General features: G+C 34.9%; 1 protein-coding gene across 1 annotated transcript in view; it reads left to right on the forward strand.

Moving 5' to 3' along the window:
- The window catches only part of GPR158 (G protein-coupled receptor 158), a 287610-nt gene that overhangs the window by 66882 nt on the left and 203458 nt on the right, over positions 1 to 17270 (forward strand). The window lies entirely within an intron of this gene.

Genomic DNA, 17270 nt, shown 5'->3' on the forward strand with positions numbered 1-17270 from the left:
GTTGCCATTTCCTCCTCCAGGGGATCTTCTTGATGCAGGGATTGAACCCACATCTCCTGCGTCCGCTGCATTGACAGGTCGATTCTTTACCACTGAGGCACCTGGGAAGCCTGTGGTCATACCACGTCCTATATAGTTTGTGTATGATGAAATAGACTTGCTTCTAAAATAAGCTGTTCACTGTGTCTTCAAATAGTAATGATATAAAGGGAGCATAAAAAAGCTTTAGCAAGGGGATAATTTTATGTGAAGATTAACATATATGCATCCCGCAATAGGTATGCACCAGTTAACACCACCAGTGGCTGTGTCTGACTTTGTAAAACAACTTACTCCTCAGTGTTCACTGCATATAGACCAGAATAAGGAAATTGGTGACAGCTGAAAAGCAAATTATCAAATTCCAAGCTAGATGAATATATATTTCTTTGGTCAGAATGTAACCCACTCTTCTGATATATCTAAAAGCCCATTAATGCAGATCAAAGCCATATAACCATTTAGATAGTCACTGCGGAGAGATTATGAAGTGTTTTTAATTCTACCAGGTGTTATAGAAATGAAATAAATTACCTTTATTATGTTTTTCAGTGTAGTATAATCAATTAAGTAAATTCCTCATTGTAAATATAGATTCTTCATTTTCTGTATCCTAAATTCTGATGTTTGTGTATGCTAAGTGAAACTTTATAAAAACAGAGTTATACTGACAAAGAAAAAGGAATTATATTATCAGGAAAACACTATTGCTAGAATTATAGAAGTTTATTCTTGTTTGAAAAAGTAGTTGGGAACCATTTATTTAGGAAAAATTATATTAGATTATGCTAATTTAATCACAGTGTTGTTCTAGAATCCTGCTTATATAAACCTCTTGGTATTAAAGGATTATGTATTTGGATTTTGTTTAAATCATCTTAAAAAGTTTCTGTAAAGTTAAGCTCTGTAGGCACTGTTTCACAGTTCTGTAACAAATTTTACAATTTGAGCTTTGTTGAGAGATGTATTTTTAAATAGCCCAAGACTGTCTTCTTTGGAATTGTCAGGGCTGCCTGTCAGAAACACAGATTTTTGAGGCCCTTCTCAAGCTCGCCACATTCCTGACTTAAGAATCCCAGGTGATTCTATTATACACTAAACATTGAGAACCATCACTTTATTAAGTAGTAACCCTTTTATAGACCTCCTCACCCTGATCTCTCTCTCTCTTTTCTTTTTGGCCATACTACTCTGCATGTGGGATCTCTTAGGTCCTCATCAAGGGATCAAACCTGCATCCCCTGCATTGGAAGTGGAGTCTTAACCACTGGACTACTAGGAAGTCACCACCCTGAACTCTTGAAACATCTCTGGTCCTCTACCTTAGTCCCTCAGTAACAACTAAAACAATATTAGAAGAGATAAATGACTTTCATTCCAATACTACTGTTTAACACCCTTCTTTCACCTGTTTCCAGAAAGGGAGAAACTAGGGCAGTTTTCAAAGGGAAAACTAAGAAGTCGATGCTTGATACTTAAATGCTTCCAGGCCTCTTTATCCAGCTTTTATTGCCCCAGTTCAGAGTTATTACCAAAGAACTGTCATGACAGTGACCTTCATTTACATAGCCCCTCTTCTTGTGAAAAAGAAGGTACACATTAAAAAATTCATATGACTTGCATCCAGAAGGAAACTTAGATCATTTTGCTCAGTTCTGTCATTTTACAGGTGAAGAAAATGATATCTAGAGAGGTTGTGTGATTTTTTTCAAGGTCATACTCCTAATTGTTGGCAGAACTAGCATAGAGATCCAGGTATCCTGACTCCCAGACCATTGCTCTTTTTTAGGGCATGTTTTTATGAAAATATTGTAGGGCCTTCCCTGGTGGTCCGGTGGTTAAAACTTCTTGCTGCTAATGCAGGGGTCCTGTGTTTGATCCCTGGTCAGAGAACTAGATCCCATGTGCCACAACCAAGACCCAGTGCAACCAAATAAATGTATTTTTTTTTTAAGTTTGAAAAAATATTGTATATTGCCCTTGTTTACTTGAAGAGGAGCTTGTTTTGTGGCAAGAACATCATTACTTACTTTTTTTTTTTTTTTCACTTACTGTTTTTAATAGTCTCACTGCTTCCCCAGGTCTGTTTCTATTTATTGCATGTTGTGGGAAAACAGCTAAAAAAACATTTCTTATTGAGTGAGCTTTGGTGCAAATTGTGGCTTTCAAAGGAATTAGATCCCTTTTGCTTGAGGTTGAATTTGGTAACACTTTATTTTAGGTGTCAAGGCATGGTATATTTAATTAGCATTCACTGTAATAACACTGATCAGTGTGAATTCTGTTGATTAAAATCTGGATGGTTGTATTACAGTACTTTGAGCAGAATCCACCCACATGCTGTTATATTCACTGGACTCCTCTCTCTTGCTCTGTTTTAATTTAGAAAAAAACAAAACAAAACCTGAACACACAAGAAATAAAAAAATAAAATAGCTTCTGTTTCATTGTTTAAGTGATAGTTGTTGGATATATTCAAAGTATCTAGTTGGCAGGGACACAGTAACGAGGTCTTTTGCCCTTTTTGATTATGTGACAACTCAATTGGGTAATTATTTAAATTTAGATATAGGGCATTTTGATAACTTATTATAGTGATAAAATTATTCTCCTCTAAAAATCTAGACAAAGAGCTAAGAAACAGAACATCAGTCCAAACCTATCAGTAGGAGTTCTTGTAATTGGACCTTGTCTGTAAAAGATAAGGCAAGAGGAATACTTTAACTTGAGTGAGAGAAGAGTTGCATTTTTTTGCACGAAAAATGGTAGTTCTGAAGAATAGAATCTGCTGAACCCAGAGACCATTTTGAGTCAAGAAAAATGTTTTTTTCTATTACAAACCTGAGCAAGAAACTCACCTGAATTAATTTCAGATTTTGAATCAAGAAAAGTGAAGGCAATTTGAGTGATTAGGGAACAGAAGCAGTAAAAGCATCAAAATATATATCCTAGAGATTTTACCCCCATACCTAGAGTATTAAAAGCATCCACCTATTAATTTGATTTTAATTGAAGCTTCTCAAAGAAAACTAAAAAGTAATAGTGGTTTTTGAGCAGAGTTATAATAAGTAGGATTGTACTGTCAGCTCTGACAGAGAGAGAAGTCAATAAAAGACTTCCTGCTTCTGACAGAGTGATAAATACGATATTTTAAAAATCTGGATAAAATAAAAATAAATGTAATTTTAACTGAATATCTAACTTAGTAAAAAAGTAAGGGGAGATCTCCAAATGCCAAAAATGAAATTTTAGTAGCAAAATCAAAATAAAATTCAATCCTCAAGCAATTATGAAGTTGAAACCAGACAGATAAGCAAGTTTGGGAACTTGGGTTGCAGAGGAAACAAGTGCTGGTATGAAGAAACTTGTCTTGGGCATTAATGGCTTCTGGTGGAGACTTGTATGGAAACCTGACCTGAGGCCATCAAAAAGTGGCTAAACGTGGGCCCTCAAAGGGATAGCAGTCTTCAGAGAAAGGGGCCTACAAGAAGCCTATTTGGCTGGCACATTGAACAAAGTGATCTTATACCTAGATGACTCTGGTTTGGAGATGTGGAGGTGCTTTCCTGAGAATTTGCAACTAGAGATCTCAAGCCTACCCGCATCTGGATCTGAATCTTGAATATAAGTTATATGCATAGTAGGACAAATCCTAGCCAAGACATTATTTTAAAGTAATCCTTGTTTGGAATCCTTCCAGTGCTACCCAGCAGGAGCAAATACAAAGCTTCCCTGAAGATCCACCTACCACCATAGACTCAGAATTACCAGACACGGCATTTAGCCAAATCTTATGTGATTAAAAAGGGATAGCCACACTAGGAAACCATGAAAAATTTAATGAAAATGACAGACCGCAGATTTAGATTTCTAAATACTTGAGATACTGGCATTATCAACAAAATAATATATTTAACACATAAAATAGAAAGATACCAAAAAAGGAGCAATAACGAGAGAGTATCAAATGTGGCATACAGATTTAAAGACATCCTTCTAGAAATGAAAATATGATTAATAACTTTGAAATTAATAAATTAAATGTATTAGACGCAGGTGAAGAGAGAATTGGTGAACTGAAAGTTTGATATAAAATTAGCCAGAAAGCAAAACATAGAGAAATAGGTGGAAAATATGAAAGTTTAAGACAAATGGAGAATTAAATGAGTACTAATATATGGCTACCCAGATAAGTAGATTTAGAAAAGTAGAATAAGGAAGAAATAATTCCTTAGAAGTTTCCAGAACTGATGAAAGATAAAAATTCTTAGATTTGGAAAAGCCCAGTATCTCTCAGCAACAATAAATAAAAAGGAAAGCCATATTGAGACATATCATCGTAGAACTGTAAAATAATTTCAAAAGAAAATATTAAAAGTATCAGTGAAAAGTAGCTAGTACAAAGGAATAATAGAAACTTAATATCTTCAAAATGCTAAAGAAAAAACAGTCTATCTAGAACTGAATGCCCACCAAGTCTATATTTCAAGAATGAGGATTAACTGAATAACAAGCTGAGAGCACTTAACCATTAGCAGGCCAAAGGAGTATCTAAAGGATGGACTTAAGGGGGAAAAAATCCCAGAAAGATGGAAAAAAAAAAAAAAAAAAAGAATGGTAAGCAAACAAAATAGTACATATGTGGGAAAGAAACTTTATGTTGAAAATAATAATGTATGATATTAGAAAGTATTATATAATTAAAATGCTGAACACAAATATGTAATCTAGGCGGGAGTTATGTCTAAGCTCATTGTGTTTTGGAAGAGGGTGATTGATAATAGTAATACCCCTACTAGCTTTGATAAATTTAGGGCTTGTGATATGCCAGTCATGTTCTGATTGCTATTTGTATATTTACCCATCTTAGGGTGCACAATAACCCTATGAGATTAGTGATTATTATTTGCATTTTATGGATGATAAAATTGACAACCTGAAGCCACAGAAGTGAGACAGGATTTGAAATCCAGATGATCTGACTTGAGTCCATGGTCCTAACCACTAGATTTTCCTACTACTGATTAATTTGAAACTTTTATGCATGGTAACAATTTAAAGTTAAACCGTTAAAAGAAAAAATAGTGTACAGCACTTATGCATTAGAGAACAAAAATGGAGTAAGTGGGGAAAATTGGTAGCAATTCCACATAAGCTTAGAAAAATCAGGCCAGATAAAAAGCACAAAATAAGATGGTATAATCAAATCAAAAGATTTCAGTAATACATAAATGTACACAGAAGTTTCTTATTAAAGGAGGTTGAGATGGAATTAAAAATAGAAAATCCAGCTGTATTCTGTTTAGACAAAACACAGTCAGAACACAAGGATGCAGATAGTTTGACAGAATAAGGATGAAAAAAGATATGCCAGACAAATACTAACTGAAAGAAATCTGAGATAGCTGTCTTAATGTCTGATAAAATAGACCTGAAAGCAAAAAACACTTGGTTATAAAGATAGTCACTATATAGTTAGCAAAGATTCACTACACCAAGAAAGAGATAAATAACATTTTAAAATTATATGCCCATAATAAAATAGTTTTAAATTGTATTAAAAATCGACAGAACTGCTTGGAGAAATTGACAAAGCTACTGTAAGGGTAGGAGATATCAGAAACTTCTGGGTGAGGCAGTTAGTAAGGAAATAGAAGATTAACCACACAGTCAGGAACTTTCATTTAATGCACATACACCAGACTTTTCACTTCCAAACTAAGGACTATGTTATTTTTCTCATTTACAGAAAGAAAACATTTACAAAAGTTGACCAGGAAGCCATAAGTCACCTTCATCAACTTTAAAGAGCAGTGCCATATCACATGCATTGCCATATGGTAAAACTAGTCATCAGTTAAAAAAATAAAGCCAATCCCCTCTCTGTCTTTTTATTTAAATTGTTTCAAATAACTCATGGATAAAAGAAGAAATAAAAATGGAAATTAAAAAAAATACTTAAACAATAGTGAAAATAATATATATCAAAATTTGGGGATTAAGTAAAAGTGGCTCTTGGAAATGACTGTATAGTCTTAAGTGCTTGTAGAAGAAAAAAAAGACTGAATATTAATGAGGTAAGTGTCTAACACAAGAAGTTAGCAAAAAGAATAATAAAGAAAGTAGAAGGAAGAAAATAAAGAGCAGAAATTAATGAAATAGAAGGCAATATAGAGGACCAGTACTACCTAAAGTTAAATGAATGGACATGAAAGTCACTCAGCCCTGTCCAACTCTTTGGGACCCCATGAACTGTAGTCCATGGAATTCTCCAGGTCAGAATACTGCAGTGGGTAGACTTTCCCTTCTCCAGGGGATCTTCCCAACCTAGGGATTGAACCCAGGTCTCCTGGATTGCAGGCAGATTCTTTTACAATCTGAGCCGTAATGGAAGCCCAAAAATACTGGAGTGGGTAGTCTATCCCTTCTCCAGGGGATCTTTCCAACCCAGGAATTGAACCGGGGTCTCCTGCATTGTAGGTGGATTCTTCACCAATTGAGCTATCAGGAAAGCCCAAAAGTTAAATGAATAAAATTGCCAAATTTCTGGTGACATTTCTCAACTGAATATAGAATGTGAAGAGACCCATCACAAGAATACCAGTGTAGATATAGAAATATGGTCCAGATAAGAACAACTTTAATTTTTTTTCTACAAATTTAAACTTTATTTTAAAATTTACATAAATGACAATTATTTTTAGTATATATGAGTTTTGATAAATTTATAGAGTATCTACTATCATAATCAACTTACAGAACAGATCACTATCCCCAAATTTCTTTCTGTTGTGTCTTTTTTGACAACTACTCATTCAATCATCCAAATTTCTTTCTGTTGTTTCTTTTTTGACAACTACTCATTCAGTCACCCAAAACTTCTGGCAATTGGTGATTCTGTTATTGTTCAGTTATTAAGTCGTGTCCAACTCTGCAGCCCTACGGACTGCAAAATGCCAGGCTTCCTTGTCTTTCAGTATCTCCCAGAGTTTGCTCAAACTCATGTCCATTGAGTCAGTGAGGCCATCCAACCATCTCATCCTCTGTTGCCCCCTTCTCCTCCTGCCCTCACTCTTTCCCAGCATCAGGGTCTTTTCCAGTGAGTTGGCTGTCTACATCAGGTGGCCAAAGTATTGGAGCTCCAGCTTTAGCATCAGTCCTTCCAATGAATATTCAGAGTTGATTTCCTTTAGGAATGATTTCCTTTAGGTGATTCTGATACCTGTCCCTAAAATTTTGTCTGCCAGAAAGTCACGTAAATGGAATTGTGCAGTATTTAACCCTTTGTGTTTGGTTTCTTTCATTTAACATAATATATTTGATAAATGTTCATATGTGTCAGTAGTTTCTTTTTTTTGTTAAGGAGTGTTCCCTTGTATGATTGTCCACAGTTTGTGCATTCTTAGTTGAATGCTTTAGTTTTCAACCCATTCACTAGTTGAAAAACATTTGAGAAGTTTCCAGTTTTTAACAATTATGCATAAAGCTGCTATAAATATTCATGTACAGGTTTTTTTTATGAACAGAAGTTTTTACTTCTCTTGATAAGTCCTAGGAGTGAGATTGGCATATGGTAAATGCATTTCAAGCCTTATTTTTAAAAAAAGACATACTGTTTTCTGAAGTAGCTCTATCATTTTGCTTTCACACCAGCAATATCTGAGGATTCCATTTGTTTTGCTTTTTCACCAGCACTTGCAATTTTCAGTTTTTTAAAAAACATTAGGCAGTCTAATAGGTATATATTGGTGTATACTTGTGGTTTTAATTTGCATTTCCCTAATGACTAATGATGTTGAACATACTTTCATGTGCTTATTTACCATCTATTAACAGAAGTCTTCTTCATGAAGTTTCTGATTATTTTTTGTTGTTGGCTCATTTTCTAATTGGGTGGCTTATTCATTTGAATTTTCAGAGTTCTTAATATTATATATTCTGGATATCCTTGTTTGTGATGTATCATCCTTCTAATATATTGAAAAATTTTATTTTCTAATATTCTGTTGAGAATTTTTCTGTCCATGATAACAAGAGGTATCCATCTCTAGTTTTGTTGTTATGTTTGGTTTTAGCATCAGAGCAGTACTGGCTTTTTAATATGATTTGGGAAGTATTTCATTCTCTTGTGTTTTCTGGGAAAGTTACTGTAGAGTTGATATTGTTTTCTTCCTTAAATGTTTCATAGAATTCACCAGTAAAGGCATCTGTATTTAAAGTCTACCTCTCTCCCTAACTTCCTCTCTTTCTTTGCAATGATTTTTGTTAAAAAATTAATATATATTTAATGTATGACATCATGCATATTTAAAGTGTGCAGTGTGCTACCTTGATACATTTATATATTTTTATTCTTTAATTTCTGAAGGAACCTCCATATTATTTTCCATAGTGGTTGTGCCAATTTAAAATTTCACCAACAGTATGTAAGAGTTCCCTTTTCTCCACGTTTTCACTGACACTTGTTTTTGATATCTTGTATTGATGATAGCTGTTCTAACAAGCGTGAGGTGATATCTCATTGTGGTTTTGATTTGCATTTCTCTGATGATTAGTGATATTGGGTATCTTTTCATGTATCTACTGGTCTTTTGGGTGTTTTCTTTGGAAAAATGTCTATTCAGTTTGTCTGCCCATTTAAAAATCTGATTGTTTTCTTGTTATTGAGTTGTATTAGTTTTATATACTTTAGATGTTAATCCCTTATCCAGTACATGGTTTGTAAAATTTTTTTCCCATTCTGTAGGTTTCCTTTTCACTTTGATGATTGTTTCTTTTGCTCTGTGGAAGCTTTTAAGTTTGGCTTGGTTCTGTTTGTTGAGTTTTGGCTTTTCTCGTTTGTGTGTTTGGTGTTATATCTAGAATATCATTGCTAAAAGCAGTGTTGAGGAGCTCTTCGTTAAGCTGTCTGCTGGGACTTTTATGGTATTGAGGCTTAGTTTTAAGGCTTCATCTATTTTGAGTTAATTTTTGTGAGCCATGTTAGATCGGGGTCCCATTTCATTATTGTGCCTGTGCTTATCTAGCTTGTCCAACACCATTTGTTGAAGAGTGGTTTTCTTTTGGAAGATTTATCTAAAATTTAATTTCTTTAGTAGATAGAGCATTCTTCAGGTTATTTATTTCTTCTTGAATGGTTTGTGTCCCTTATCTAGCTGTCCCTTCTTGCTTCTCCCTAGTTTTAGTGGGTTTTCATTAGTGCCTTCTCCCCATATTGGAAGACGTTTGTTCCATAGGGGGAAAAGTAAAGAGAGACCTGGGTGGGCATTCTTGTGTTCTTTTTTTTTTTTTGAAGTGACTGTTGTTACCTTCGTCCATGCCTACATCATGAAGAATGCTTTCTCAAGACTCTAACTAATCATTATTTATTTATTTATTTTTTAGGCTTTTATTTTTTTTTTTTCAGTTTTATTTATTTATTTACATTACAATATTGTATTAGTTTTGCCATACATTGACATGAATCCACCATGGGTGTACAAGTATTCCCCATCCTGAACCCCCTCTCACCTCCCTCCCCATCCCATCCCTCTGGGTCATCCCAGTGTACCAGCCCCAAGCACCCTGTATCATGCATCGAACCTGGACTGGCAATTCGTTTCATATATGATAATTTACATGTTTCAATGCCATTCTCCCGTATCATCCCACCCTCGCCCTCTCCCACAGAGTCCAAAGGACTGTTCTATACACCTGTGTCTCTTTTGCTGTCTCGCATACAGGGTTATCATTACCATCTTTCTAAATTCCATATATATGTGTTAGTATACTGTATGGATGTTTTTCTTTCTGGCTTACTTCACTCTGTATAATAGGCTCCAGTTTCATCCACCTTATTAGAACTGATTCAAATGAATTCTTTTTAATGGCTGAGTAATATTCCATTGTGTATATGTACCATAGCTTTCTTTTTTTTTTTTAATTTTTTTAAACATTTTTTAATTTTTATTATTATTATTATTTTTTTCCAGTGGGTTTTGTCATACATTGATATGAATCAGCCATGGATTTACATGTATTCCCAATCCCGATCCCCCCTCCCACCTCCCTCTCCACCCGATTCCTCTGGGTCTTCCCAGTGCACCAGGCCGGAGCACTTGTCTCGTGCATCCCACCTGGGCTGGTGATCTGTTTCACCATAGATAGTATACATGCTGTTCTTTTGAAATATCCCACCCTCACATTCTCCCACAAAGTTCAAAAGTCTGTTCTGTATTTCTGTGTCTCTTTTTCTGTTCTGCATATAGGGTTATCGTTATCACCTTTCTAAATTCCATATACATGTGTCAGTATGCTGTAATGTTCTTTAGCTTTCTGGCTTACTTCACTCTGTATAATGGGCTCCAGCTTCATCCATCTCATTAGGACTGGTTCAAATGAATTCTTTTTAATGGCTGAGTAATATTCCATGGTGTATATGTACCACAGCTTCCTTATCCATTCATCTGCTGATGGGCATCTAGGTTGCTTCCATGTCCTGGCTATTATAAACAGTGCTGCGATGAACATTGGGGTGCACGTGTCTCTTTCAGATCTGGTTTCCTCAGTGTGTATGCCCAGAAGTGGGATTGCTAGGTCATATGGCAGTTCTATGTCCAGTTTTTTAAGGAATCTCCACACTGTTTTCCATAGCGGCTGTACTAGTTTGCATTCCCACCAACAGTGTAAGAGGGTTCCCTTTTCTCCACACCCTCTCCAGCATTTATTGCTTGTAGACTTTTGGATAGCAGCCATCCTGACTGGCGTGTAATGGTACCTCATTGTGGTTTTGATTTGCATTTCTCTAATAATGAGTGATGTTGAGCATCTTTTCATGTGTTTGTTAGCCATCTGTGTACCATAGCTTTCTTATCCATTCGTCTGCTGATGGACATCTAGGTTGCTTCCATGTCCTGGCTATTATAAACAGTGCTTCAATGAACACTGGGGTACACGTGTCTCTTTCAGTTCTGGTTTGCTCAGTGTGTATGCCCAGGAGTGGGGTTGCTGGGTCATATGGCGGTTCTATTTCCAGTTTTTTAAGGAATCTCCACACTGCTCTCCATAGTGGCTGAACTAGTTTGCATTCCCACCAACAGTGTAAGAGGTTTCCCTTTTCTCCACACCCTCTCCAGCATTTATTGTTTGTAGACATTTGGATAGCAGCTATTGTGACTGGTGTGAAATGGTATCTCATTGTGGTTTTGATTTGCATTTCTCTGATAATGAGTGATGTTGAGCATCTTTTCATGTGCTTGTTAGCCATCTGTATGTCTTCTTTGGAGAAATGTCTGTTTAGTTCTTTGGCCCACTTTTGGATTGGGTCGTTTATTTTTCTGGAATTGAGCTGCAGGAGTTGCTTGTATATTTTTGAGATTAATTCTTTGTCCATTGCTTCATTTGCTATTATTTTCTCCCATTCTGAAGGCTGTCTTTTCACCTTGCTTATAGTTTCTTTTGTTGTGCAGAAGCTTTTAAGTTTCATTAGGTCCCATTTGTTTATTTTTGCTTTTATTTCCAATATTCTGGGAGGTGGGTCATAGAGGATCCTGTGGTTTATGTTGGAGAGTGTTTTGCCTATGTTCTCCTCTAGGAGTTTTATAGTTTCTGGTCTTACATTTAGATCTTTAATCCATTTTGAGTTTATTTTTGTGTATGGTGTTAGAAAGTGTTTTAGTTTCGTCCTTTTACAAGTGGTTGACCAGTTTTCCCAGCACCCCTTGTTAAAGAGATTGTCTTTTCTCCACTGTATATTCTTGCCTCATTTGTCAAAGATCAGGTGTCCATAGGTGCATGGATTTATCTCTGGGCTTTCTATTCCATTCCATTGATCTATATGTCTGTCTTTGTGCCAGGACCATACTGTCTTGATGACTGTGGCTTTGTAGTAGAGTCTGAAGTCAGGTAGGTTGATTCCTCCAGTTCCATTCTTCTTTCTCAAGATTGCTTTGACTATTCAAGGTTTTTTGTATTTCCATACAAATTGTGAAATTATTTGTTCTAGTTCTGTGAAAAATACCATTAGTAGCTTGATAGGGATTGCACTGAATCTATAGATTACTTTGGGTGGTATACTCATTTTCACTATATTGATTCTCCCAATCCATGAACATAGTATATTTCCCCATCTGTTTGTGTCCTCTTTGATTTCTTTCATCAGTGTTTTATAGTTTTCTATGTATAGGTCTTTTCTTTCTTTAGGTAGATATACTCCTAAGTATTTTATTCTTTTTGTTGCAATGGTGAATGGTATTGTTTCCTTAATTTCTCTTTCTGTTTTCTCATTGTTCGGTTCAGTTCAGTTCAGTCACTCAGTCGTGTCCGACTCTTTGCGACCACATGAATCGCAGCATGCCAGGCCTCCCTGTCCATCACCAACTCCTGGAGTTTACTCAACTCATGCCCATTGAGTCGGTGATGCCATCCAGCCATCTCAACCTCTGTCATCCCCTTCTCCTCCTGCCCCAATCCCTCCCAGCATCAGGGTCTTTTCCAATTTGTCTCATTGTTAGTGTATAGGGATGCAAGAGATTTCTCTGTGTTGATTTTATATCCTGCAACTTTACTATATTCATTGATTAGCTCTAGTAATTTTCTGGTGGAGTCTTTAGGGTTTTCTATGTAGAGGATAATGTCATCTGCAAACAGTGAGAGTTTTCTTCTTCTTTTCCAATCTGGATTCCTTTTATTTCTTTTTTTGCTCTGATTGCTGTAGCCAAAACTTCCAAAACTCTATTGAATAGTAGTGGTGAGAGTGGGCACCCTTGTCTTGTTCCTGACTTTAGGGGAAATGCTTTCAATTTTTCACCATTGAGGATAATGTTTGCTGTGGGTTTGTCATGTATAGCTTTTATTATGTTGAAATATGTTCCTTCTATTCCTGCTTTCTGGAGAGTTTTTATCATAAATGGATGTTGAATTTTGTCAAAGGCTTTCTCTGCATCTATTGAGATAATCATATGGTTTTTATTTTTCAGTTTGTTGATGTGGTGGTGTATTACATTGATTGAGCAGTAGGTCAGGGCAGTGGAGAAGAGCCTGAAATGCTCTGGCTTCCTCTTCTGTGTATTTTTCCCCAAGATTTTTACTTATGTGCTATGCGCATTTAATATTTGCTGATTTATTAGAAATTTTGACTGAATTCTTACTTGTCTCTGATAATGTGTGTGCCAGAGAAGCAAGTGCTCACATTCCTGTTTCTTCTTGCAGGTACCTGTTTTTCTCTAGATTTTAGGTTAGAGTCTGTTGCCCTATCACTTCAGCTTTCTAATGAGTTGATGAAAAGTTGAGAGTTTTCAAATTATCCAGAGTTTTCTTGGTTATTTTTATTGTGTTAAGGGTGGGAACAATGTTCTTTCCAACTTTTTATGTCTCAAAAGCTGGCAATACCCATCCATTATGTTTTAATGAGAAAATATGAAAATATGGAGTTTATTGATATATATTCATGGAATATATTCACAAATTACCAAGTCCTTGTGTTTAGATAGATCAAGCATAAATCCCATTATAACATACTTTGTGCATTCTTATATTTATCTTTTCACCATTGATAAAAGTTGGCATGATAAGATCAGAGTAGCTAAAATATACATAGTGCATACTATATGCCAAACACTATTTTAATCATGTTCCACATGTTTATTTACCTAATCTTCACAACAGGTTTTATTTTGCTGATAAATTGAGGCACAGTGAAAGTAAGTTACTTGCTTAAGATAGCATGCCTTCTTAGTAGTAAATTTGGGGTTTGTACCCATGTTTTCAATCATTAAGCTCTATTGCTTCTCAAGAAAAAAGTATAAAATTATGGATGACAAATCAGGGTAATTTAGAATTTTGAAGAGCATTTAGTCCTGCTCTTTCATAAGCAGATGAGTTAAAGGACTTATCAAGGGCTAGACACAGTTTGTGGCTGATTTAATATAGAGTCAGGATCTTCCATTTCTCATCCTATTTTTATTTAATAACATTTAAATACAAATGGGAATACAGTTCCAGTGTTCCTGGAACTTATTTAAATATACCGATTTGATTTCCTTTCAATTTATTTTATTGGGAAGAAATGCAGTCATTTGATTTTCTTTTATGTTGCTGGGAGGAAATGTATTCAAATATAGAAACTTAACCCTTCTAGATTTTCTAGACTTAGAGATTGATTTTTTTAGTTATTTTTCATTTAGACTCAAATTTATTTATAGATTCAGCTCAAAAGATGGAGGTGAAGGTAATTTTCAGATTGCCTTATAATTATATCACATCCACTTATATGTGCTAAGAACAGAACACATAGAAAGTTAAAATAGCCATCTTGTTCAGACAGGAAAAAGTAAATATTCATAGATGTGAGTCTTCTGTCAAAAGTTCTTTCCCTCTCGATATTTGTTAACTGATATATTTGATGCACAGAAGCCACTTATTCCACTCAGGCTTTTTTCATAATAACTAACTCTTATTAGTCTTCTGAATGAATGAATCTTAGTATTTTTGAGCTTCTGTTTTCTCACCTTCACCTCATGGTACATGAGGATCAAATTAGACACCTGTGTTTATTCACCCATAAACACTTAGTGAACTTTTGTTATATGCAAGACACAGTGATGGGCACTGGGGACACAAAGTTTTTATAGGACATAGTTGCTGCTTCCTAGTGAGTTTATGTTCTAATCTGGGGATTGACATGTAAATAATTATGACATAAAACCAAATATATGAGTTTAATATAGAAAAGTCATGTATGAGAGTCAAAAAATAAGGAGAGAGCATTCCAGGCAAAGGGAATAACAATTAAATGTTTCTTTAAAAAAAAAAACTTTATTTTTTATTTATTTTTGATTGTACTGGATCTGTTGCTGCATGGGCTTTTTCTCCAGTTGCATCAAGTGGGGCCTATTCTCTAGTTGCGGTGTGCGGGTTTCTCACTTGTTGTGGAGCACAGGTTCTAGGGTGCGCAACCTTCAGTAATTGTGGTGTGTGGGCTCAGTAGTTGCTACTCCCAGGCTCTAGAGCACAGGCTCAGTAGTTGTTGCACATGGGCTTAGTTGCTCTGCACAGTGTGGGATCTTCCCCATCCAGGGGTCAAACCTGTGTCTCCTGCTTTGGCAGGTGAATCCTTTGCCACCAAGCCACCAGGGAAGCTCTAAATGTTTTCTAAGTGTGCATCAAGAAAAGGTACAGGCCCACAAATGTCATTATTTTAAAGAACTATATATCAAAGGATTATGAAAATTGTAATTTGAATTTTGAAAACCATCCTTTTATGGTGTTGATAGTAAGCTTAGAGAAATGCTAGTTTTAAATTCATGAATAGGATATGGAGATGAAATGACAAATCAAGCTGTAATTAGTTATAAAAAATTGGATCCTCTTGTCTTCATTATCATAAGCCATGTTAATTAACATTTCATTAATTACCCTGACAATGAAATAATCACACAACTAGTGACCCTGTGAGCTCATAAAACACAGCAAACACAAGGTACATTCTTAGAATGTCAAGGTTAAGTAACTGAATTTTGAGATTGGCTGGCATTAAGGTCAAAACCCATACAACACAGAAAAGAGCAAGAAATAGAAAACCTGACTCAGATTTAGTATGGCTGTTTTTATCCAATATATCAAAGACATCTCATAACATTGACTTCTAGAGAATAATTCCATATACTACCTCTCAGATTTTCTAACATGACTGAATTCCTATTACTACTGTCCTCTTGAATAATATAATTTGTCATACTCTGGGAAAATTTTGTCTTCAGAGGTTGGAATTTAAGAAGAAAAGTACAGGGCAAGATAGTTAATAATGTATGTAGTCCAGTTTTTAAAGATTTAGTAGCAGTCTACAAAATCCATTGGTAAAGCTTAAAAGCAAAAGAGGATAATTCATATGATGATAAAACCTTAAATTGTCAGTGCAGGGGAAAAGAAAATGTGATTTCAAAAGAAAAGGGAAAGACAGTAGAAAGCATCAAGGGAGAAATAGATCAATACATAAAATGATAATTTTTTTTTTTGGTCTATAGCAACAGAAATATGCTAGATAATCAACTGGCAATGACTTCGTAGCAGAGAGGTGTTCATTTGTATAAGGCAAGGCAATTCATGGAGTATTTTCTTCTATTTGTCTTACTATATATGTCTCTCACTTTGAACCTAAGTAGGGTAATTTTTATTTATTATACATTATTTATTTATTATACATTATTTATAACTATTATACAAATAAAATTTCCTTTTGAAATGTTTAACTAAAGCCCAATCTTAGTTGAACAAAATACTACATTTCTTTGGTTCTTTAGGGGCACCAAAGTACTACATATTAAAGATAAAATTCTACTGTAATACAAATTTTACCAAAACATGTAAACATTTAACAGACTATGTCATCATTAGAAAAAAGATGTTTATGATACAATACTAACACCATCACACAGTTATCTCACTATTCGTGCATTGTCTTTTCCATGTGGCTATGTCTTTAATATAATTGCAGTCATAATATGTATCATTATATTATAATTTTTGTATTGTGAATTGCCAACTCTCTCCACCTTGTGTAAAAAAAAGTTCAAGTTAGCTTAAGAAGGTATGCACAACAGAACAAGATAACATTAAATAAAAAACAGTAGGCAAAGAAAAATTCAGGAGAAATACAGAGAAGTGTGGGAGAAATAAGAAATGTGTGAAGTAGTGTACAAAACATATGCCATTAGATTCTAGGTTTAAGTCACGAATTTATCTTTGAGCAGCCTCTCTAACACAGAGAGGGAAGTGGGGTCAATTCCTGATTTATAGTGAACTGAAGATTTAAAAAGACAGGTTGTTTAGGAGAAGTAAGAAGTATTCTTAATCCTGAAGCCATTTAGAAATTTTTTTGTTTGTCATAAAGATGATACAGTGACTTCAGTATCACTCTGGCATCAAATATGCAACTCATATGTTGCACAGGGCTTTTTATAATAATACATTTTGACATATTTAGAGTTGGTAAATACTATAGAACCAAAGTTAACATACAATAAGGCGTTTTAAGGAGCTATTTAAATTTATGATTCTGTTTGCTTTAAGAATTTAGAAAGTCTGTTTGGAATAACCTGGTTGTTGCTTTTGTCTTAAAAAAATCTTTCAAGGTTACTTTGAATGGACATTTTCTTTTCTTTCGGGTAATCTCTCCCATGATAAGCAGACAATTTAAAGCATTTCCTTGACTTATGATCTAGTTATGCTTTTCAGTGTAACCTTCCTACATTTCC

The sequence above is a fragment of the Dama dama genome, chromosome 23 (assembly GCF_033118175.1).
Source record: "Dama dama isolate Ldn47 chromosome 23, ASM3311817v1, whole genome shotgun sequence".
Classification (NCBI taxonomy): domain Eukaryota; kingdom Metazoa; phylum Chordata; class Mammalia; order Artiodactyla; family Cervidae; genus Dama; species Dama dama.